The sequence below is a fragment of the Macrotis lagotis genome, chromosome X (assembly GCF_037893015.1).
Source record: "Macrotis lagotis isolate mMagLag1 chromosome X, bilby.v1.9.chrom.fasta, whole genome shotgun sequence".
Classification (NCBI taxonomy): domain Eukaryota; kingdom Metazoa; phylum Chordata; class Mammalia; order Peramelemorphia; family Peramelidae; genus Macrotis; species Macrotis lagotis.
The window spans coordinates 170083556-170107291 of NC_133666.1; the positions used below are offsets into that span (position 1 = coordinate 170083556).

At 36.1% G+C, this 23736-nt stretch overlaps 1 long non-coding RNA gene across 2 annotated transcripts in view; it reads left to right on the plus strand.

The window, feature by feature from the left end:
• Positions 1–10574, plus strand: part of LOC141499416 (uncharacterized) — a 39319-nt gene extending 28745 nt beyond the window's left edge. The window contains exon 4 of one of the 2 annotated variants that reach the window (XR_012471713.1): positions 9698–10574. This is a non-coding gene — a long non-coding RNA (uncharacterized LOC141499416). The remainder of the gene's footprint in view (positions 1–9697) is intronic. The other variant, XR_012471715.1, reaches the window with a different exon arrangement.
• The last annotated feature ends 13162 nt before the right edge of the window (positions 10575–23736 follow it).

Genomic DNA, 23736 nt, shown 5'->3' on the forward strand with positions numbered 1-23736 from the left:
AAATATAGTAAATATAGTGAATATAGTAAAAAAAAAGGAAAAAATTATGGATTTGGTCAAAATGTTGGATAAATTTGTTTTGACAGACCCATAGAGATTTTTTTTGAATGAAAATATTGGATATTAAATATATATTTCTCAGGCTTCCATGAAATTTAAATATTGTTCATGTGCTTGCATAGGAACTAATAAACAAATGCATTAAAGCATATAATAATATCAAAAAATCACAATCATCAAAAAATGAACAAAACATGAAAATCCAAATGAAAACTAAAAATTACCTTTAAATAATGAATATATAAATTTCTAAGTAATTAAATTAAAGAGAATTATAATAGATGATATACCAAACAATATTTAGAAGAAAATATCCCTGAACATTTAACAAAAGATGAGATGAATGAATTTAGCTTATAAAATAAAAATCTAGTTATCACATTTTTATTTTACTATTAAAAATCATAAACTCAAAAAGTGCCAACAGGCAGAAACATTTCCTTATAAAAAGAAGAGATTCAGTACTCTATTAATCTGTTTCCCCTTCTATTCTTTGTTTTCTCTTTTTAAAAATACTTCAGTGACTGCTTTTATCTTTCTTTTTTAAAATTTAGCATCAATACTACTAGCCTTTTTACTTCTGTATCTAAAAAAAAAATCTTCCTTGTTAAAAATAAGCATAGTCAAGTAAAATAAATCCACCCATTTCATGTCTGGAAAAACATGTCTAACTTTGAACCTCTCAGTTAGGAAAATGACAATATGGCTTTTGTCAGTTCTTAAGAATTCTATGTAGTTGATCACTGAAATGTTCAGAGTTAAAAATTCTTTAAAAGTTATTTTGTTTTCAGTTTTGTAATCCTTATAGAAATCATTCTACTCGGTTCTGCATCAATTCATAGAAGTATTCTTGTGTTTCTCTGAATCCATTCCTTTTGGACTTTTTTACAGCATAGTGATATTTCATATATTCATAACCTCTCCCCAATTTATAGGCACCCTTTTAGTTTTCAATTTGTTGCTGCTACAAATATATAAGTATATATGAGTCCTTTCCTTCTTTTTTTCATTTCATTGAGGTATACCTAGCAGTGGTATTACAATCTACTAAACATTAAGAGCACAGTTCCAAATTGTTTTCTAGGTTGGCTAACACAATTCATAGCTAACCAATAATGAATTTTTTCGTGCCCCTCCAACAATTGTCATTTTTCTTTTCTGTTATCTCTGCCAATATGATGACTGTGGTGAAATCTCAGTTAGTTGCTTTAATTCATTTCTCTTGGGGATTTGAAGTATTTTTTCATGTATATTGATAGTTTGAATTTCTTTTGAAACCTGCCTGTTCATATTCCTTGACCATTTATTTATTGAGGAATGGTTCTTGAATCATTGATTTATATTCCTTTTAAAGTTATTCATTTTTATAGTGTTGCTGTTTTAGTATAATTTTTTCTTGTTCTCACTTTATTCTGCAACATTTCAAAGAGAGGTAGGTCCAAATGATGCCTATTCACTCTACCCCTTTCCTATTTGTATAGACTTCTCCTTCTCCCTAGTTATATGAGATTAATTCTCCTCACTTTCCCCTTTTCTTCTCACCCTTCCCTGTCTTCTAAGATCATCACAGCATAACAAAAATCTCCCTGAGCTCTCTTATATTATTTGATTCTTTTTATTACCCCTCAGAAGATGCTCATTTCATCCCCTATTCACCATTAAAGGGTAAACATTCCATTCTTATGAAATCTTTTCTGATTTTTCACTTATAGTTACCATTTTATGTTTCTCTTTACCCTTTTGTTTGTTTTTCAAAGTTTCTGTTAAACACCAATTTTTTTCAACAGGACTACCTGGAAGTCCTTCAGTGCATCCAATTTTTTTTACTTTTTTAGGTTTATACTCAATTTTGCTATATATATATAGAAACTATAAGCCTATAACTGTTGCTTTTAGAATATTATATCCCATGCTCTCTGCTTCTTTAAAGTAGTGGCTACAAAATCCTGCATGATCCTAACTAGTTCTTTGTTTATGTTTTTCTGACTGCTTGCAAGATTTTTCTTTTGATTTGGAAGTTCTGAATTTTGGCTGCAACAATCCTGAGAATTTTCATTTTGGAGTTTCTTTCAAGAGATAACTGATGGATTCTTTATATTTTCACTTTGGATTCGAACAATTTTCATTTATGTTGACTTCTAGGCCCTTTTAAAAGTTATGGTTTTCATAAAATCCAATGATTCTTAAGTGATCTCTACTTGATCTGCTTTCTAGATTTGTTGGGGGGTTTTAAATGAGACAACTTATATTTTCTTCTAATTTTTTTTATAAATTTCTTTATTTTTACTATTTCTTATTGTCTCAAGGAATAATGAACTTGGTTTATTTTAGTTTCCATGAAGTCTGCTACTTAAATTAGGTATGAAATCTTTCATACTAAAATGTTAATTCCCCTTCCAAGACTGCTGTCCATCACTCTCATTTCTTTCCCAATTCTTTCAGAGGAAATTGCTCTCATTTTTAATATTTTTAAAAATTTTAAACCCTTGAATCATTTCTCTTAGGAATTTTAATTATTTGTGAACATGCTGTATTTTTCTTTGAAACTTGTGCATTTGGGGAAATTATTATTTTATTCTTGATTTGTGCTTTTCATTCCTGATCTCATAACAGCTACTTATCTTTTTTTTGTTCAGTAACTTTTCTCACGATATGGTCTGGGCATCCATGTATTGCTTGCCTAGTTGGGAACATAGAGGGCTGCATCTGAGATCCAGGCATTCTGGATAATACAAATGCTGTCTTAAGAGAGGGATGAAGCTAGGTTCTGCTCTGGATAATTTCATAAGTAGACCTCTGGACACTAAATCTGAACTCCCAAACTCTCTTGGAGATGAAATATTATTGGTTTAGCTTGAGGACAGAATTCAATCACAGCCCTGTTGTCAAGGGCCTTTCTCAATGTTACTATTGGCCTAGTCCCTGACTGGACCCTGGGTGCTGACTCAGAGTTCTCAAAGTCCCTCTGGGTACTACTGGCCTGGACTGGATGCTCAGTTCAAAATTAGTTAAAGGCAACCCTGTGTTATTGGTCTATCATTGAGGTGATACTGGGCCGCGCTGTTCCAACATTCCTGACCTGCCTTGTCAGTTGAATTTGTGATCATGAGTTAGAAAGATGACCCATTGTAGTTTCTCTGTACAGTCTCATAAGGCCTGGGCTCTAGCCAGGCCCCTAATACAAATACCTTAACCTCTTTATTTATATAATTACAAATTGCTCTGGAGAACTGTTGTGCTAATTCACAACTCCACCATCAATGCATTAGTATCCTTGTCTTTAAAACCCCTCTTCTAGCAAGGACAATCCATCTGTAATATTTTCTTTAAAACAACACATTATTTAGTTTAAAAAGTCTTTCCTGGTAGATGGAGCCATGATAGTGGAGTAAAGGCAGGGACTCAATTGAATTCTCCCCCAACTCTCCAAATACCTTTAAATATTGACTTTAAACAAATTGTCGGGTGACAGAATCCAAAAAAAAAAAAAAGATAGAGTAAAACAAATTTCGAACCCAAGATAACTTAGGACAGCAGACTTTGTCTCTTGCACCAGAGTGAGAGACAAGTGCAGTGCAGGGCAGGTCATGCAGGCAATTCAAGAATAGGCAGCTTGGTAAGTGAATCAGTGGTGTAGTGATAGTTTCCAGACCTCTTGACCACAGGACACTAGAGATAATTTAGAAAATGATCAGGAAAGGTTTATCATACCTGAATAGAGGGCAGCCCCACCTCTACCAAACCAGAAGCAGATCTTGGGAGCCATGGAATCAATAGCAGCAGCAGCAACAGTTGCTTCCAGAGCTCTCAGTCAACAGAAAGTAAGGGGATTGGAAGGAGTTTACAGAGATCTCTTTGCTAGCTCTGAAACAGAACTCTGCTGCTTTACTCATATTCAAATCTGGGTCCTAGTTTTGGGTGACAGACACAGGGAGGAGGAGGAGAAGAGCAGTAGCACACCAGAACTTGCTGCCACAAGGGAAAAGGATCCCTCCTCACAGTTCCAGGGCAGAAAAGATCAGAGTACAGTCCAGGAGAGTAGTTAACATCTCTCCTCAGATCATACTACCTTGGAAGAACTGAAAAATTGCAAATCCTAAAAGTATCTCTGAAAACAGCTACACAGAATCTCAGAACAGTGTGCTCTCTATCCTGGAAGCAGAGTCTTATTTTAACAAAGAGTTAAAGATAAAATCATAGACTGGGAAAATGTCTAAACAGAAAAAAGTTCGGACTAGAAAGTTTAGACAATGATGACAAGGAAGATCAAAGCACATACTCAGAAGTCAAAGCTTCTTCTTCCAAAACATCCAAAATATATGAGTCCAGGTCATGGAAAAGATCAAAAAGAATTTTGAAAGTCAAGTAAGAGAGGTAAAATAAAAATTGGGAAGAGAAATGAAAGTAATAAAAGCAAATAGTGAAGAAATGTCAGCAGCTTGGTAGACACACACACACACACACACACACACACACACACACACACAAACAAAATACTGAAGAAAATAACCTTTAAAAACCAGACAAGGCCAAATGATAAAAGAAATCCAAAAAAATAATGAAGAATGCCTTAAAAAGCAGAATTGGCCAAATGGAAAAAAGGGACACAAAAATTAATTGAAGAAAAAGCTCCTTAAAAAGGAGAATTGGCCAAATGGAAAAGGAGGTAGAAAAGTTCACTGAAGACAATGATTCCTTAAAAATTAGAAGTGAGCAAATGGAAGCTAATGGTTTTATGAGAAATCAAGAAACAATAAAACAAAATCAAAAGAATGAAAAACTAGAAGATAATGTGAAATAACTCACTGGAAAAGCAACTGACCTAGAAAATAGATTCAGGAGAGATAATTTAAAATTTTTTGGACTACCTGAAAGTCATGATCAAAAAAAAAAAGAACCTAGAAATCATCTTTCAAAAAATTATCAAGGAAAAGTACCCTGATATTTTAGAAAATAGAAATTAAAAGAATTCATCAATCTCCTTCTGGTTTTTTTTTTAGGTTTTTACAGGGCAAATGGAGTTAAGTGGCTTGCCCAAGGCCACACAGCAGGTAATTATTAAGTGTCTGAGACCAGATTTGAACCCAGGTACTCCTCCTGACTCCAGGGCCGGTGCTTTATCCACTGTGCCACCTAGCCGCCCCCATCAATCTCCTTCTGAAAGAGATCTCAAAATGAAAACTCCCAGGAATATTATAGCCAAATTCCAGAGCTCCCAGGTCAAAGAGAAAATATTGCAAGCAACCAGAAAGAAACAATTCAAGTATTGTGAAATCACATTCAGGATAACCAAATTTAGCAGCTTCTACATTAAAGGATCATAGGACTTGGAATATAACATTCCAGAAGACAAAAGAGCTTGGATCACTACCAAGAATCAGCTACCCAGCAAAATTTAGCACATTCTTTCAGAGGAAATATGAATATTCAATGAATTAGCGAACCTTCAAACTTTCCTGATAAAAAGACAAAGCTGTACAAAAAATTTGATCTTCAAATATGAGACTTAAGTTAATCACAGAAAGGTAAACAGGAAAGGTAAATCACAAAGGATTTGATGATATTGAACTATTTATAATCCTATATGGGAAGATAATACTGATAACTTATATGAATTTTCTCATTTTCAGGGCAGTTAGAGGAATATATATAGACAGAGAGCACAGATGTAAATTGAATACAAAGGAATGCTATCTTAAGAAAGAGAATTAAAGAGTGAGAGAAGAATGTACTGGGAGAAAGGGAAAGGGGAAGGTATAAGGGGGTAAATTATCTCTTATAAAAGAGGTAAGAAAAAGCTTTTGCTTGGATTGTCTAATAGGACAGAAAAGGAAAATGATAAATGTTGGAGAGAACATAGGGAAAATGAGATATTAATGCATTGTTGATGGAGTTCTTTAGAGCAATTTGGAACTAAGCCCGAAGGGCTATAAAATCATGCCTATCCTTTGACCTAGCAATGCCACTACTAGGTCTTATTCCAAAAGTAATGTAAAACAAAAAGGAAAAGAAACTATATGCACAGGGATATTTTTAGCTGCTCATTTCTGAGGCAAGAAAAGAGGTCTGGGGTCTGACTGTGGCTAATCAGACCAGTACAAGCTCAGAATGCTCTACACATTTCCTTTGAGCTGCTTCAATTCTGTTTTCCTCATAGAGTGCAGTACCCTCACTGACAAGGGCATGCCATGCTGTACCAGTGTCTCCTATGCTGTACAATCAATTCTAAAATTCCTTCTAAATTCTAAAGACCTTCAGAGTTTCAGTATTGTTTCTTCTGACCCCCTTGCTCTGTGTGAGTTCTCCATAACATAGTTTTTTTGGCAAACACATGTCTGGCATTCTAACAATGTATCCAGCCCATCATAGTTGCACTCTCTATAGTAATGTTGGAATGCTAGGTAGTTTAGTTGGAGAAACTATCTAAGAAAGACAGTTTTTTCCAATAATATTGTGATCCAAGAAAACTCTGAAGTACTTATGATAAAGAATACTATCCAAATTAAAGCATACTTTTTTTTTAGGTTTTTGCAAGGTAATAGGGTTAAGTGGCTTGCCCAAGGCCACACATCTGGGTAATTATCATGTGTATGAGGTCATATTTGATCTCAGGTACTCTTGACTCCAGGGCCAGTGCTCTATCCACTGAGTCACCTAGCTTCCCCTAAAGCATACTTTTTAAAGGTGTATTTTTCTTAAGATTTCTTTTTTTTTGGAGGGGGGGATTTATATCTTCTTTCACAGCATAACTATTATGGAAATATTTTGTATGACTACACATTTATAACCATATCAAATTGCTTGCTTTCTCAATGAGGGTAGATGGGGTAGGAAGTAGGGAGATAATTTGTTTGAAGACAAATGTTAAAAATTATTTTTACATGGAATTGGGGAAAAATAAAACACTAAATAAATACTTATATTTTTTAAAAAGTCTTTTCCATATTTCTACCATTTGTGATAGGAGCAGTATTTCTTAAAACCCTGCCAAGCAAGTGGAATTGTTTTTCCCAAGGCCCTATTCTAAGTCAGGTTAATTTTTCTTTAAAAAGCCAATGAAACTTCACAAGATTTTATTAACTCTAGGGACTAATGTTTGAGCCATTGACATAGTTCCCTGGTTATCTAAGTATGAAAGCTGGCATAAAAAGACACAGAAGTGAGGTTTCCGACTGGCAGACTAATAACACAATCAAACATTAGGAAGCTTTGTTCAACTGAATTAATATTTTACCCTTAATAAAAATCCTTTTCCCACTCTTAATATCCTTCCTCTGCTATAACTAATTAAGTGTCCTTTTACTGTTAACTGAATTATGAATATATATTGTTTCATTTTAACCTTATCATAAGTAACCTTGAACCTGAGGTTAATAACTTAGCCCAAGTCTGACCTGATCTAATGCACCATCTTTACAACCATATGCCTAAATTATTGCAGTATTACTATTTGTTTTCTTGTGGAACAAGTGTCAATAGTCAGAAGCAAAACACTTGAAGAGGGACAGAGTGAAATGAGAGAGCTAGTAGAAGGGATTATAAAGAGAATCTAATCCAATGTCTTCATTTTTTTTAAGAAGTGAAACTCAGAGGAAAAAGAGATTTGTTGAAGTCTAGAATTAAGAATTTTTAAAATGACTTTTGAGAGAAATTATTATTTTATATTATATTATAACCAATTATTACAGTGTGACAGGCTTTTCTCCTTTATTTCCTCATTAAGACTCATCTCTTGAAAAGTCATTCTCTAAAGGACAGATTGATGAGATAACTCCTAGTCCTCAAATAACATGCTCTTCATTCTTGAGTGGGACTCCACCCAACTAGGAATCCTAACTTCTGTATAGAGTGTAAATGGCCCTGAGGGAGGCTGAGAGGAAGGAACTCCATCCTTATACCCCTCCATTAGAGTTCAGGATGACTCAGCTCATGAAGGAAAAACCAATTAGAGTGATCTGGAGATGAATTCCCCTCTCCAGGTTGATGGAGATATCAGAATCTCATGATCAGGCCACAATCTCAGAGGGAGGAGCTGAAGATTTTAGCCCATAGCCTCATTAAATGTCCACCAATCAGGGTTAATTTTCACTTGTCAAGGGCATTCCTTTTAACAAAAGTATTTAAAGCTTTCAGGTTCTCTCCATTTGTTGTTTGTCAGCCACTCTAATTAATAAATTGATTATTAATTACCCAGAAACTTGATTTCTTAGTATATTATTTATCACTTTAGAGAATCAGTACCTGTTTCCATTGCTACTGAGGAAATGAAGAGAAGTATAAAAGTCTCTGTGGAAGTAGATCTGATTTTAAGACACTCACAAATCCTTCTCCCTCACTAGTTGCCCTAGTGAATAAAGCAAAGATACTTGCCACATTGTTATTTAAAAAAAAGATCTAGTGTGAGGCAATGTGTTTTGGGTTTATTTGGTTTTTTTTAAAGCAATCAGGATTAGATGACTTGCCCAGGGGGATACAGTTAATAAGTATCTGTGATCAAATTTGAACTCTGGTCCTTCCTGACTCCTGGACTGCATCATCTAGCTGCCCCTGAATGTGCTTTCATTGTTTCATATTTTAGTTTCGTGAGTTTTGCATTTCTCAGGCTCCGAATGCAAAATTACAACTGCAAAGATGGCAAAGTAGGAAGTCCCTTAAGACTCTATCACCTTAATATCCCTTGCAAAGTTACCCCTTGAATGAAAGAACAAAGGAGAGAAAAGAAATGTAATCAGAAAGCTGGAGAGGAAAAGAGCCAACAACCAATGAATAGATATGGATTAAAAGATGAGATGTATTCTTCTGAAGAAGGCAGATAGTCAAATTTTCAATAGGACCATTTCACACCTGAGGAAAATACAAATCTGGGCTTGATTTAATGTTTTCTTGATTGACTAGGCTTAAGAAAGTGAAAGAGAAAATGATAATAATGCAGATTAAGCTTTAAAATGTGCAATGGATTTTTGGAGATCTGGTTATTAAACATTCAATATGGATGATTAAAAGATACCCAAAGAGTCACCAGAAAGGGAAAAGATAATGGACTAACTTCAACAAATGCCCCAGATTTGAAATGAAGTATCTCAGACTGGCTAAAACAATTCTTTCAAGGATTAAGAAAGTATGGAATTAATGAAGATAGGTCTGATATCTGTAAATAAGTTTATCATAAGTAACAAAAATGAACCAGACAAATTGATAAAGAAAACCAACAACATGGAAAAAGTATGGGGAAAATATTTTCATGCCCTTTAAGTTACTTTTTTTTTAAGAAATGTGATGTTCACACTGTTCCTTTGACCTTGAAAGATTTACTTTTGAAGGACTAGAATAATGTTCATTTTTCTCCAATTCCAGGACTTTCCTTATTCTCTAAAATGTTTGCTAAGGGATTTTTAAAGCAGACTTTTCATATTGTTTTGGGTACTAATTAAAGAGGCCTGCCTTATATATCTAATTCAATTCAGCCTTACTTTTCCTTAAATTAAAAGAGATTGGTGTTTGGTTGGAGCCTCAATCCCTAGAGAATGATGATTCATTAGAAACATAAAAATCCAGGAAGCATGGGGAGGTGATAAAGTTTTTTTCTTAAGGTATGTACAAGGATGTCCCTTTTATTTTGTTTTGTTTTGTTTTTCAGCTCAACTCCAGTAGATATGTGGACACTGGCTTCTTTCTTGAGTTTGATAACTGCCCCACTACCCCAAGAATGCAAGTTTTAGAAAGAAAATAGAGATGTATTAAAAGAAGCTACAACACATAAAAAAGGTGATAAAAAAGTTAAGAATTTAAAGAGAAGACCACGTGGGTTGCTGACCCAACAGGTCCAGCCAGCTGACCAGGGTTTCAACAGGAGTCTGGAAGGTCAAAGAGATTGAGCCCCTTCCTCAATCTCCTTTAAATTTTCTCTCAGAGTCCATGGGAGGGGTGGTGACCTGGGAATGACCGAAATCCTGAATTAGAGATTTTTGCCTTTGCGGAAGGGGTCTCTTTTGGGTAGTCTTGGGTGTTTACAGCACCAGTACTCCCTGGTTTCCCACCAGAAGACTATGCAATCCAAATCAGCTTGAAGGTCAGGCCCTCAGGTGTGGCCTAAATTTGATGATAAAGGATAAAGGAAGAAGGAAGATTCCCTGAACAAAAGATTTACAAAGTTTGTCTCCAACTGATCTCATCACCCCTATGCTCACGTTTCTCTGCTTCTGATAAAATGGAAGCTCTCTAAGGTTTATAGTAATCTGACACTGACTAGGAAGTCAGTTCTCTCTTAATGACAGAATAAATACTTTCCTATAATATAAAGAGCTCTAGTGGAACTCATTGAGCTGAATAAATCCCCAAAAGAGTAGAGTTATGTTGCCATTATCATAACTCAAAAATAAAAATGGAAAATATTTTCATGAGTTTCCTCTGATTCCTCCTCCTCAAACCAAACAAATAGATTCCAACTAGGGTTGGAATTTTAAGCAATTCAAGACTATAAAAATGCTAAACCCTTTTTGTTTTATACAATAATCTCCTGATGATGCTATGTAGCTGTAAGTCTTGGAAGACCATTATCTCAAATAAATTATAATTGCAAATAACTCAAGGCCAATGGAAAAGGATGGATGATATACTTAAGTGGGTTTCAGTATGTTAGGGGGAATGATTTATGTATAGTAGATGTAGGGAGGGGTATAGAACGTGATTAGATTGGCAATCTTGGTTGGGCAATATCACTTTTCTTAACTCCTCTTTTCAGGCATCTTTATAATTAATTCCCTTTGGATTTCCCTTCAGAGGTATATAGTTTTTGTTCTAAACCTGCTACAGAAAAAAATAATGGGGAGAAATATGCATGAAACAGATTGCTTTATGTCTAGGGTGATCTAGATTCATTGTTCCCTGATTTTTGGAGAGTATAAAAATATGAATCAATAATTTTTTTTATTCAGTCCAAGCCCCAAACAGAGAAGTTCCTAGCTATTAAAAATAGAAGCTCTGTCTCTTTCTCTGTTTCTGTTTCTGTGTCAGTCTCTCCATCTCTGTCTGTCTTTCTGTGTGGATATCTCTCTCTCTCTGTCTCTCTCATAACAAATACACACACACACACACACACACACACACACACACACACACACCATTTTAAAATCCCCTAGTTCGCTCTCCTTTGTATTTTACTACCTATGGTCTCTTTCTTTTTGATTAATGAAACATTGAGACAATGTGATATTTTCAAAAATCTTATTTAAATCGATTTTAAAATAATATAGTGCAGTAGGGAGGAGAGAGGGTAGCAAAAAAATGAACAAGAGAGAAAAAGGAGAGTCATTGAAGCATCTTTTTTTAAAAAAAGAAAAAGTCTGAAAGGATCACAAATAAATAGTAGAGCTTTGAAAGCTATATCTTGAATTAATATATATTCCATAAATACATATTTGAAACAATAGCACAATAACAATAATAAAGATCTTCAGTTTCTGTATAATCCTCTTCAGTTAGTATGTATTTGAAAATGCTCAATTTATTTATTTATTAAGTTCAGTAGTTAAATGATAAAAAAAAATCAAAGCAGAAAGTTAAATAAACTCTTAGAAACATAGATTAGATCCAACAATACTACTACTAGGTCTGAATCCCAAAAGAGATCATTAAATATTGTTTATACCAGCCCTTTTCATGCTGGCAAAATATTGGAAATTGAGGGGATGCCCATCAATTGGAGAATGACTAAAAAAAGCTATGGTATATGATAGTGATAAAATATTATTGTGCAATAAGGAATGATGAGCAGGCAGATTTCAGAAAAATCTGTAAAAACTTGTATGAATTGATGCAAAGTGAGGAGAACAAAACCAGGAAAACATTGTACACAATATCAGCAACATCATGTAAGGATCAACTATAAACAACTTAGCTCTTCTCAGCATCACAATGATCCAAAATAAAAATATAGGATTCAAGATGGAAAATGCTATCCACATTCAAATAAAGAACTGATGGACTCTGAATGTAGAGTCTACTTTGTTTTCACTTTATTTTTGTATTTTTTTTTCCCTTTTGATCTATTTCTTCTTTTGCAACTGTGACAAAGATTTGGAAATATATGGCACATAATTGCACACATATATCCATATCAAATTGCCTCCATTTTAGGAAGAGGGAAAGGGAGGGGAGGAGAACAATTTGGAATTCAAAATCCTGTAAAATGAATGATAAAAATTGACTTGACATATAATGGGGGGGGAATAAAATACTATTTAAAAATAGAGAAAAGACCAATAAAAAGAAAGAAAATAAAAAGAAACAAGATATGGATTCAGTATTTTCTCATAAGAACTCTAGAATGCCAGTAAAGCAAAGAACTGAGAAGAGTCATCATTCTATTCCCAGCAACAGAATGCTTTCCAACCATTCAGTATCTATTATTCCTTGTGGTTTCCCCATTGCTCAGCTTATAGTCTTTTGTCTTCATATCTCTCTGTATTTGCTTCCCAGACCCATGCCTGGGCTTCTGGCTTTCATGTATCCCCATCTTTCCTTTTTTTATTTTTTAAACTTACCAGACCCAGTAAATGTGATGGAGGCAGAGGCTTCACTTTTGCTATCACCTTGATGGTCCCTGGCTTCCCCCAGATCTCTTATTTGCACTGATGTAACTGCGTTTCATAGAAATCCCCTCAGGGGCGGCTAGGTGGTGTAGTGGATAAAGCACTGGCCCTGGAGTCAGGAGTACCTGGGTTCAAATCCAGTCTCAGAAACTTAATATTTACGTAGCTGTGTGGCCTTGGGCAAGCCACTTAACCCCATTTGCCTTGCAAAAACCTAAAAAAAAAAACAAAAACATAGAAATCTCCTCACCCTTAGAAATGAGAGGACCTAGTTCTCCAGGGACTCAAGTAAATAAACTGAAATTTTCTGTTCCCCAGTGGGCATAAGTCTCACATCTGATTACATTCACAAGAACTGGTATAGAGAACATTCTTGAGGATATGTATGACTACAACAAGTGTGTAGGGCATATAGTAAAAATGAATAGCTATATAAAGTAGTATATTGGTACCCCACCCCAAGATACTAAATGAACAAGAGGAAGGCCTTTAGTATACAGGTAGCATGCATCAAGCTTGGTCTGGGTATCCTCAGCCCCTCAGAAAGCAGTATTTCCAGGTTATACTACCTCTCTCCCCTCGAAACCACGCAGCATAGAATAACAATTTTGAGGAGGCTTTACTCAATTTGACTCAGCAGACAATTATAAAAATATTTAAAATGTACTAGACACTGTCTTGTTGTCTTTTGTCACATTGCTGATGAGGGTCTCCAGATCTTTATAAAATTTTTCTTTGACCTCTTCAGGTTTCAGTAGATACAGTGGGAACATATAGACTGATGATGCTGGCATGGTACTTTCCCACAAGCGGCAATCATATTATCATGAACCTGAGGTTGAGTCCTTTAGGTAGGTATACAGGCATGATTAGATTAGTTCTGATTGCAAAGCCTACACTAGCTTCATGGAGTTCCTCTGCACTGCAGACCCTCCAGAAAAACATATATCCAATCCAGTTTCAATAATCTGACCTTCACTTGCCAGCATTGTTTCACTCAAAATTGCTATTTGGATGCAATACTTGCTGAGTTTTCTTGTTACAAGTGCTATTTGTCTTTCAGGTCTACTGGATTTTATGTTGTCCATAAATATTCCTCTTACCAATGCTGAGTAAAATCATTTTTGTAAAAAAGAAAAATTTAATACCTTTTTTTGTGTTTCAACCAAAGAATGGGATCCCCACCAGCCAAAGTAAGCAGGCCAGGGTTGAATGAAACAGATAATTTTAGGGCACATTTTTTATGAGGATGTGAACAGTGTGGTCCTTAAACAGTTGCTCAGACACCCTGGGGGTTGCTGAGTCCCCCTGCTGCTTCCAGTGAGAAGTCAACCCTATGGCTTGGGCTTCCTGCTATGCATGGTTGTGACTACAGCTCCCAGTGAAGTCTTACTGCTTCACTTGTTGCTATAGTTATTTGAAATAGATTGGAACAAATTGTTCTTACCTGCCCATTCTACCAGGGAAATCTTCACATGCTTAACTTAGACACCTCCTACTCACCAAAGGGTTTGAGACCCCTGGGTTACCTTCAACCTGGTTTAACCAAAATGGTTTATGAGATGTGGCCACAGCTTCTTGGAGTCACAGGTAAAGAGCTGGGTGAACCAGGATTAACAAAGGGGGGAAGCAGTCCCGAAAAGGATTCAATAACTGTTACACCAGAGATATTAGTCTTCCTGAATACACCCTGTACCCTGCTAAACACAAAATACAAAAAAAAACCAACCCTAAATTAAACTAAGATAAGATAAGATAAAATAAACAAAACCCAACCTACAGTCCTTCCTCTTAAGGAACCTACTTTATAATGGAGAAGACAATATGAAAATATCTAGAGAGTTTACAGAGGAAGGCAATAGTACCAGGAAAGATCTCATGAAGAAAGTCAGATTAGAATTGGTCTTTGAAGGAAGCTAGGGACATTAAGAGCACCTGAATTACTCTGGGAAGCAGAGTGGTAAAATGGATAGAGTTGGGAACCTAGAGTCAAGAAGACTCACCTTCCTGAGTTCAAATGTAATCTTAGACACTTCCTAACTGTGTGATGATTCTGGGTAAGCCATTAAACTATCACTTAACCATGAAGAATCATCTCTAAAATGAGCTGAAGAAGGAAATGGCAAACCTCTCCAGAATCTTTACCAAGAAAATCCTGAATGGGGTCACAAAGAGTCAAACATAACTGAAACAAACTACAAGGGAACATGAGAAATTAAGAGGGGACAAATCATTCTAAGTATTGGTGATAGCCTGTACAAGTCACGGGAAATGGAGTGCCATATTTCAGGAGCAGTAAGAAGGACAGTGTAACTGTGTGAAAGGGCATCAGGTATAAGAAGTCCAGAAAGGTAGGAAGGGACCAGGTTATAAAGAACTTTAAATGCTAATTAGACAAATTCATATTTGATCCTAGAGAAAGTAGGGAGCCACTAGAGTTCCTTGGGTATAGGAATGGCATGGCCAAAAGTGTGATTTAGAAAAATCATTTTGTGCACTAGAAGTTTGGGTTGATACTTGTTTTTCTTTTGTGGGACCTTTTGTGGGGGGGGGGGGGCGGGGAATTCTAACCCAGAAAGCTGCCATTGCTGACTCTTATCCAAAACAAACAAAGGTAGAATAATATCACTACTGACATAGCTACCTGTAACATACTTGTGTTAGGGCTTTTAAACATGAGCCATTAAAGATATGATCCTTCAAGGACTGGAACTTGAATCACTGAAAAAACAAGTCTAGGTTGCATCTGCTGTCACAATTTTTTTTCTTTTTTGGGGGGAGGGGAATTGATGTGGTTTTCACTCTATGTACAGAATTTAATGTTGAATATATTAAAGTAACAAATCTGGCATGATTTGAGTGAGGATGTTTAGATTTATTGGAAATGTATTCATACTGTGAATTGCTCTGATGGTTTAAAAAAACAAGATTGTCAAGCATTCTGTATTAACAGTGGATGTAGAAAATTTTTTCAGATGGATAAAATGCATATGGTACAGATATGTAAAGTTTTTTTGTAAAAATTCTGTACAACTTTCTATACAATATTGGTTCTCATCTGGCATTTTTTTTAGGTTTTTTTTTTTGCAAGGCAAATGGGGTTAAGTGGCTTGCCCAAGGCCACACAGCTAGGTAATTATTAAGTATCTGAGACTGGTTTTGAACTCAGGTACTCCTGACTCCAGGGCCAGTGCCCATTGTGCCACCTAGTTGCCCCTCATCTGGTATATTCTAATCAGGTCAATAAAGTTTTTGAATTCTTTCAAAAAAAAGAAAAAGAAAAATCATCTTGGCAGGTGTGTGAAGTTTGGATTGTAGTGTGGAGAGATTTGAGAGATGAGATCACTTTGGAATGCTATTTCAGTAGTCCAGGACAGAGGTGAGTAATGCCTAAGGTGATGACTATGTGGTTGGAATGAAAGGGTTGTATATGAGAGAAATTGTGAAGGTAGAAATAAGATCCTTGGCAAAGGATTAGCTACATAGGGTAAATGAAATTGAATTGAACACCAAGTTTTAGAGCCTGAGTGAGTGGAAAGATATTGGTACTCTTCTTGACAGTGATAGAACAGTTAGTGAAAAAGTAGGACCAGGTACTGTGAGTGGGAAGAAAGATAATGAATTCTCTTTTGGTGAATGAGAAATGCCTATTATAGTACCTCCAGTTCTATATGTACAAAAGGCAATTGGAGATGTGTGATGTATTATTTAAGTCATGTGTGACTCTTTGTGACCCCATTTTTGGGATTTTCCTGGTAAAGATACTGGAGGGATTTGTCATTTCCTTCTCTGGCTTATTTTTTTTTTAATTTTTTTGCTTATTTATTTATTTTTTTTAGATTTTTCAAGGCAATGGGGTTAAGTGGCTTGCCCAAGGCCACACAGCTAGGTAATTATTAAGTGTCTGAGACCAGATTTGAACCCAGGTACTCCTGACTCCAAGGCTGGTGCTTTATCCACTATACCACCTAGCCGCTCTGGCTTATTTTCTTTTAAGATTTTATTTATTTTGAATTTTATAATTTTTCCCCTATTCTTGCTTCCTTCCCCCCACCCCCCACAGATGGCAGTCTGTTGGTCTTTACATTGTTTCCATGGTATGCATTGATCTCAGTTGAATATGATGAGAGAGAAATCATATCCTTAAGGAAAAACAATAAAGTATATTCTCTGGCTTATTTTGCAGAAGAGAAATTGAGACAAAATCAAATGCCTTATCCAGAGTCATAAAGCTAGAAAAATGTCTGAGGCTGGATTTGAACTCATGAGAATGAATTTTCCTGATTTCAAGCCCAGTGCTCTGTCCACTGAACCTCCTAGCTACTGCATATGCATAAATGTAGTTCAGTAGAAACATTAAGGTTAGAGAGATCCAGGAATCCACTGAATAGAGATGATTGAAGCAATAGGAGTTGATGAGATCAAGCTACCTCCTTTTAGAGGGTGTCACAATGGATGAAGAACCAGAAAAGGCCAATGAGGAGCAGTTGGACAGAGAAGAGGAAAACAAAGAAAGATCAGTGTCTTGAAAACCTAGAGAAGAGGTGATGAAGAGGTGATGCAAATGCTGGGAAGAGGATAATAAGAGCAAGGAATAAGAAGAGACCATTAGATCTGAAAATTAAGAAATCACTAGTAGGGGTAGCACAGTGGGTAGAGCACTGGCCCTTGAGTCAGGAGGACCTGAGTTCAAATTTGACCTCAGACACTTAATAATTGTTTAGCTGTATGACTTTGGACAAGTCATTCAAACCCCATGGCCATAAATTAATTAATTAACACACAAAAAAAAAGATCACTAGTAACTTTGGAAAGAGAGTTTGAGTGATTGATGTGATCAGTACCCATACAGAGTATGGTTTTGCTTCTGCACAACTGTCCCAAAATTCTTCATTTAATTTCTTATGCTGACCCATGATATATTGAAACCATGAAGAGAAAAGTCTCACCGTGGAAGGGATAACTATATGTATTTTAAATTATCAGAAATAGTTCAGAGTAATAAATGAAATGCTGAGGTTGGAGTTAAGAAAAGCTTGGTTCAAATCCTCCTTCTGACAGTTATTTTGTAACTCAGGGTAAGTCACTTAATCTTTGTTTTGTCCTCATTGAAATTACCTAGAACTCATCTTGTAAGTTATATGTAAGCTACTGAAGAGAGCTACAATATAAGAAATTCTTCATGCTAGTGAAATCATAGAGTCAGGTTATTTCATATTAATAACTATCATTTATATAGCACTTTGAAGTTTCAAAAGATTTTTTAAAAATGTCTCATTTTATCTTCACAAAATGTCATGAGAAAACTGAGGCTGCAAAGCTAAGTGATTTGCCCAGGATCTGAGTCAATTTGAATTCAGGTCTTCCTGACTCCAGGCCCAGTATCCTATCCATTGTGTCACCTAGTTTTTAATGTCCAAGAATCCATCTCTCCATACAGAATAAGTATTTCAGTAATAAATCAATTTTGAATGTGCCCCTAGTAAAGGCATAATGCCCCTAGGGGATTAAAACACATGAGTCAAAGTTCAAATCATGCTTAAGGTACATAAATGCCTTTTTCTCAGTTCTAGCTATGATTCACTTTGGAGCTGTTGGAGTTGTGATGGTAAAATTAGAAGAAAAAGGGTCTTGGAATGGAAAGTGGAAAGAAAACAGAATTAAGGAAAGAAACAATCATCTCAATGTGTTAGTCCTAGAGAAAGAAAAAAGGACTTCATGGAGTGACTGCATAGTAAATCATCTTTGCAGTGACACAAAATGTTCCATTTTATGTCTGAGTATAGGAAAAGAGGGTTTTCTCTGTTATTATGCATGCTCTTGCATGCTGTGACTGATGTCATATTATCCATATAAGAACCTTATATGTTAACAAAGGCTCTTTGGAACTAGGGAGATTCAACTGCATTAGAAAATGTGCCCAAAAATAGATTAAAATTTTGTCTTCTTTCTACATTCTTCTTTGATATGTTGACAGCCTGCCCATCCAGGTTTTTCTCTGGCCACAAGTTTTGTTAATTTTATTTATTTAAGGCAATGGGGTTAAGCTGACTTGCCCAAGGTCACACAACTAGGCAATTATTAAGTGTCTGAGGCCGGATTTGAATTCAGGTACTCTTGATTCCAGGGTCAGTGCTCCATCCACTGCACCACCTAGCTGCCCTGGCCACAAGTTTTTAAAAAACATTTTCTTTTATTACTATCAGTTTATGGGGACACCCTTGGGATGCAGATTGATGGTATCAAATACCATAGTGTGTGGGGAAAAAATCCACTTAAAAAAATATAGAGACTCCTCTGAACAAAAAAGAAAGTTTATTTTGGCTTTTCTAGAGAAAAGGGCACACCCCAAGTCTCACAAAGATGGTGAAGATCAAGGAGATGCCCCGATGTGACAGTCAAGCAAGATTATATGGCCTAGCGTGATTCTCCCCTCCCTAACCCCCTCTCTTCCAACCTGATTGATTAAGGTTACAATCTTTATGCAAAAAATCTACCCAGTAACAAAGAGAAGAACAAAATGCTTTCATAGAATATTACCTTACCATCCAGATGGTGAGGATATCAGAAGAAGATTTCTAATGACCTTTTGTTGTCTATCTAAATTAATTAATGTCTGAGTATGCAAGGTCTTCTTAGTACTTATCATCCAACAAGAGGTGTTCTCCCAGTGTATCACCAAACAGGTGGCTAACTAAGAATGCAAGGTCTCTTCTCTGGAAGTATTTTACTATTTCCCTCCCTAACAGAATCGGGAGGGTGTCTAACTGAGAATGCAAGGACTCTCTCCCTCTTTTTTTTCTAAGAATAGTCTAAGGGTAATAGTCTGGCTTTGTTTTAATGATTTTTAACCCTGAGAGGACTTCACTAGGAATATTAACTCTTAAGAGGGAATTTTCCACTCAATAGTGAGTATTTTAGTGTAGCTAAGTCTATATTAGTGCAAATAAGGAATCTTTTGAAGTAGTCATGTTATTGGAATTTGAACTATTTGTTAAAATGTAATTTATAAGTGAAATATGGACATTGGTTTCAGCCCACCTTCAAGTAATTCAAATGCTTTATGAGATTCACTAGACTGATTTGTATACTTAGCAAAATTGGATTTCAGATACTCCTATCCCTAACCTTATGAAGAGAAATAGTATCAGATGATCAAATTTTTCTTCTCTCTCTCTCTCTCTCTCTCTCTCTCTCTCTCTCTCTCTTTCTCTGTTCTTTTTCTTTTCCTCCTTGGAAGCAGTATCACAAGAGTACATTTAAGTATGGGAATGGAGTGACCTTTGGTGATCAAGAAGTATCTGGCGGGGATGCCTAGGTGGCGCAGTGGATAGAGCACTGACCCTGGAGTCAGGAGAACCTGAGTTCAATTCTGGCCTCAGACACTAAATGATTACCTAGCTGTGTGGCCTTGGGCAAGCCCTTAACCCCATTGCCTTGCAAGAACCTAAAAAAAATGTCTGGTGAAAAAACTAGTGAAAGAAATTAAGGAAATTTAAAATAGAAGAGTCAAAATTAGTCTTTTTTAAGCAATACTAGACTACTTGAGACCAGTAGATAAGTATAGCCTTTCTACTGCTCCTGTCTGCATTGCTTGTTTTCTTTGTGTAAATAATTCTCTTTATAAAAATTAATCGGTGTTAATTGGTTAGGTAATATTGAATAATTAATTAGCTGGTTCAATCAATGATGTAGGAGTCCAATTTTTAAATTTTCTTTCATGTTTTTTCTTTCTTTCTCATAGTTTTGCCCTTTAGTTCTAATTCCTCTATACAACATGATTAATAAGGAAATATATTAAACACAACTGTATATGTATAACTTGTATAAGTTTGTTTCCTGCCATGGGAAGGAGGAAGGAAAGAGAAAGTAGTAGAAAAATGTGGAACTTCCAAAAGGATGAATTTGGAATGTGGAAAACTACTTTTGCATGCAATTGGAAAAAAATAAATAAAGTAAATTTTAAAAAATCAGTGATAGTAGGCAAGCCTACCTGGTCATTGATATTGAGGAGAACACATTGGAATTAAGGCTTGAGGCAATAGCATTAAAAATCCCATAGTTCCTCATGGGGGTATAGCCTAGAACCCTGAAGACCAGATGTAGCTGCTCTCTAGGGATCTGACAGTGCAAGTAGAAATTGGAATAAGGACCCTCAATTTTATTTGGGCTACACAAAGAAGAGCTCTGTTATCCTTAGGATAGTAACCAAACTGTCCTGTTCATATACCCTCCTGGTCTTTTTTCAGTTTTTTTCTGTGTTTTTAATGTTTCATTGACACTGTTTTTTTTACATTTCTCATTTTTTCTGCATCATTGCCTACAATGATGCTTACATTCTGCATCATTACCTACAAATACTTCCCATCCATCAAAGAGTAATCCTCTCTGGTAACATATCAATATAGTTAAACAAAACAAATCGGCAGGTTGGTACTATCTGAAACTATGCAAACATCTTCTGGCAAAGATGGTACAAGAAAGGTTCCAACTAAGCCACTATGCTAAGCACTTTACAAATATCTCATTTAATTCTCACCACAGCCCTGTGAGACTATTTCTATTATTATTCCAAAATTTATTCCAAATTTACAGGTGATAAAACTGAGGTTAAATGATCTTCTAGTTAATATCCAAGGTCATATTTGAACTCAGGTCTTTCTGACTCTAGGCTAGGCATTCTATCCACTGTGCCACCTTCCTACTCCTTTGCAAACATCTATGTACAAACAAAATATATGCAAGATAAATTAGAGGTGAGTGGAATATTCCCTCTTAAGAGTTAATATTCCTAGCAAAGTCCTCTCAGGGTTAAAAATCATTAGAACAAAGACAGACTATTACTCAGACTATTCTTAGAAGAAAGAGGGAGAAAAGACCTCGCATTCCCAGCCAGACACTCTCATGATTCCCTCTGTTAGGGAGGGAAATAGTGGAATACTTCCAGAGAAGAGACCTTGCATTCTTGGTTAGCCACCTATTTGGTGATAGACTGGGAGAACAGTATTAAGAAGACCTTGCATACTCAGACATTAATTCATTTAGATGGACAACAAATAGTCATTAGAAATTTTCTTCTGATACCCTCACCAGTGAGATAATATTCTATGAAAGCATTTTATTCTTCTCTTTGTTACCAGGTAGATTTTTCACATCAAAATTGTATCTCTGAAAACCTTAACCAATCAGGTTGGAAGAGAGAGGGCTAGGGAGGGGGGGGGAATCACGCTAGGCCATATAATCTTGCTTGACTGTCACCTCGGGGCAGCTCCTTGATCTTCACCACCTTTGTGAGACTTGGAGTGTGCCCTTTTCTTGAGAAAAGCCAAAATAAACTTTCCTTTTGCTCAGAGGAGTCTCTGTATTTTTTTAAAGTGGATTTTTATCCTACACAAAGATGATCTCAGAGGAAAGTAGGTTTTTTTTGTAAAAAGGTAGGATTTTAGCTGGATCTTGAAGGAAGGAAGACTAGGAGATGGACATAAGGACAAGAATTAAGTAAAAGAGGAGGAAGATTCTAGGTATAAGGAAAAGCCAGGGGAAAATGCAGAGTTGGAACATGGAGCGTCTTCTTTTGAAGAACATTATCAGGTTTTTTTTTTAATTTTTTTTTGCAAGGCAAATGGGGTTAAGTGGCTTGCCCAAGGCCACACAGCTAGGTAATTATTAAGTGTCTGAGACCGGATTTGAATCTAGTACTCCTGACTCCAGGGCCAGTGTTTTATCCACTACACCACCTAGTGGCCCCTCTTTTGAAAAGCATTAAAGAGGACAGTGTTACTAGGTTGCAGAGTATATGGAGAGGGATAAAATTTCTTAAGACTGGAAAGGTATATGGGAATCAGATTACAAAGGACTTTTAAAATTAAACAAAGGGGGGCAGCTAGGTGGTGCAGTGGAGTGGATAGAAAATTAGTCCTGGAGTCAGTTGGGAGGACCTCAGTTTAAATCCAACCCCAGGGATGGCTAGGTGGCGCAGTGGCCGTGGATAAAGCACGGACCCTGGAGTCAGGAGTACCTGGGTTCAAATCCGGTCTCAGACACTTAATAATTACCTAGCTGTGTGGCCTTGGGCAAGCCACTTAACCCCATTTGCCTTGCAAAAAAAACCTAAAAAACAAAAAAAGAAGAAGAGAAAGGTTACTGGAGGAGACCAAACAAATAACTATCTACATGAGGGCCTCTGTCAGGGTGGTGTCATTGTCAAGGGAGATAAGGGAACTTAGGTAAAAGATAATATGAAGGTAAAATCAGTAAGACTTGGTGAGTCATTCAATCAACAAGCATTTATCATGGTGCCAGAAACTGTTCTTTGTGATAGAGATACAAAGAAGGGCAAAAAGATGACCCTCCCCTCAAGGAACTAAAATTCTAAAAGGGAAGACAACAGATTGCATATGGGAATGGGGTGAGTGAAAGGGAATGAAGAGTGAATTCAAATCTGGCCTCAGATACTAGCTGTATGATGGTGGGTAAATTACTTCACCCTGCCTGACTCAGTTTCCTCATCTGTCAAATGAGCTGAAGAAGAAAATGGCAACAGTATCTCTGACAAGAAAATCTCAAATGAAGTCATGAAAAATTAGATATGACTATAAAGTAACTGAATAAAAATTATTATGGCTCTTCAGCTTTCACTCATTCCCTCCAATTTACTGGTTGAAGTGAAGGAGTTGAAATACTGCTTTACCCCAGTACTATCTCCAGGTACCTAGGTGGTGCAGTGGATAGAGTACTGGTCCTGGAGTCAGGAGAACATGAGTTCAAATGTGGCCTCAGATACTTTACCTTTATGTGTGAGATAAAAATCCATTTTAAAAAAATATTGAGATGAGAGACTCCTCTGAGCAAAAAGAAAAAAAAGTTTATTTACTTTTCTATAGAGAAGGGCACACTCCAAGTCTCATAAAGGTAGTGAAGATCAAGGAGCTGCCTCAAATTGACAGTCAAACAAGATTATACAGCCTTATGTGATCCCCCTCCTCCTCCCTATCATCTCTCTCTCTCTGGTGATTCATTGGTTAGTCTTCAGGGTTACAGTTTACTCATGAAAATCTACCCCAGCAACAAAGAAAAGAATGAAAGG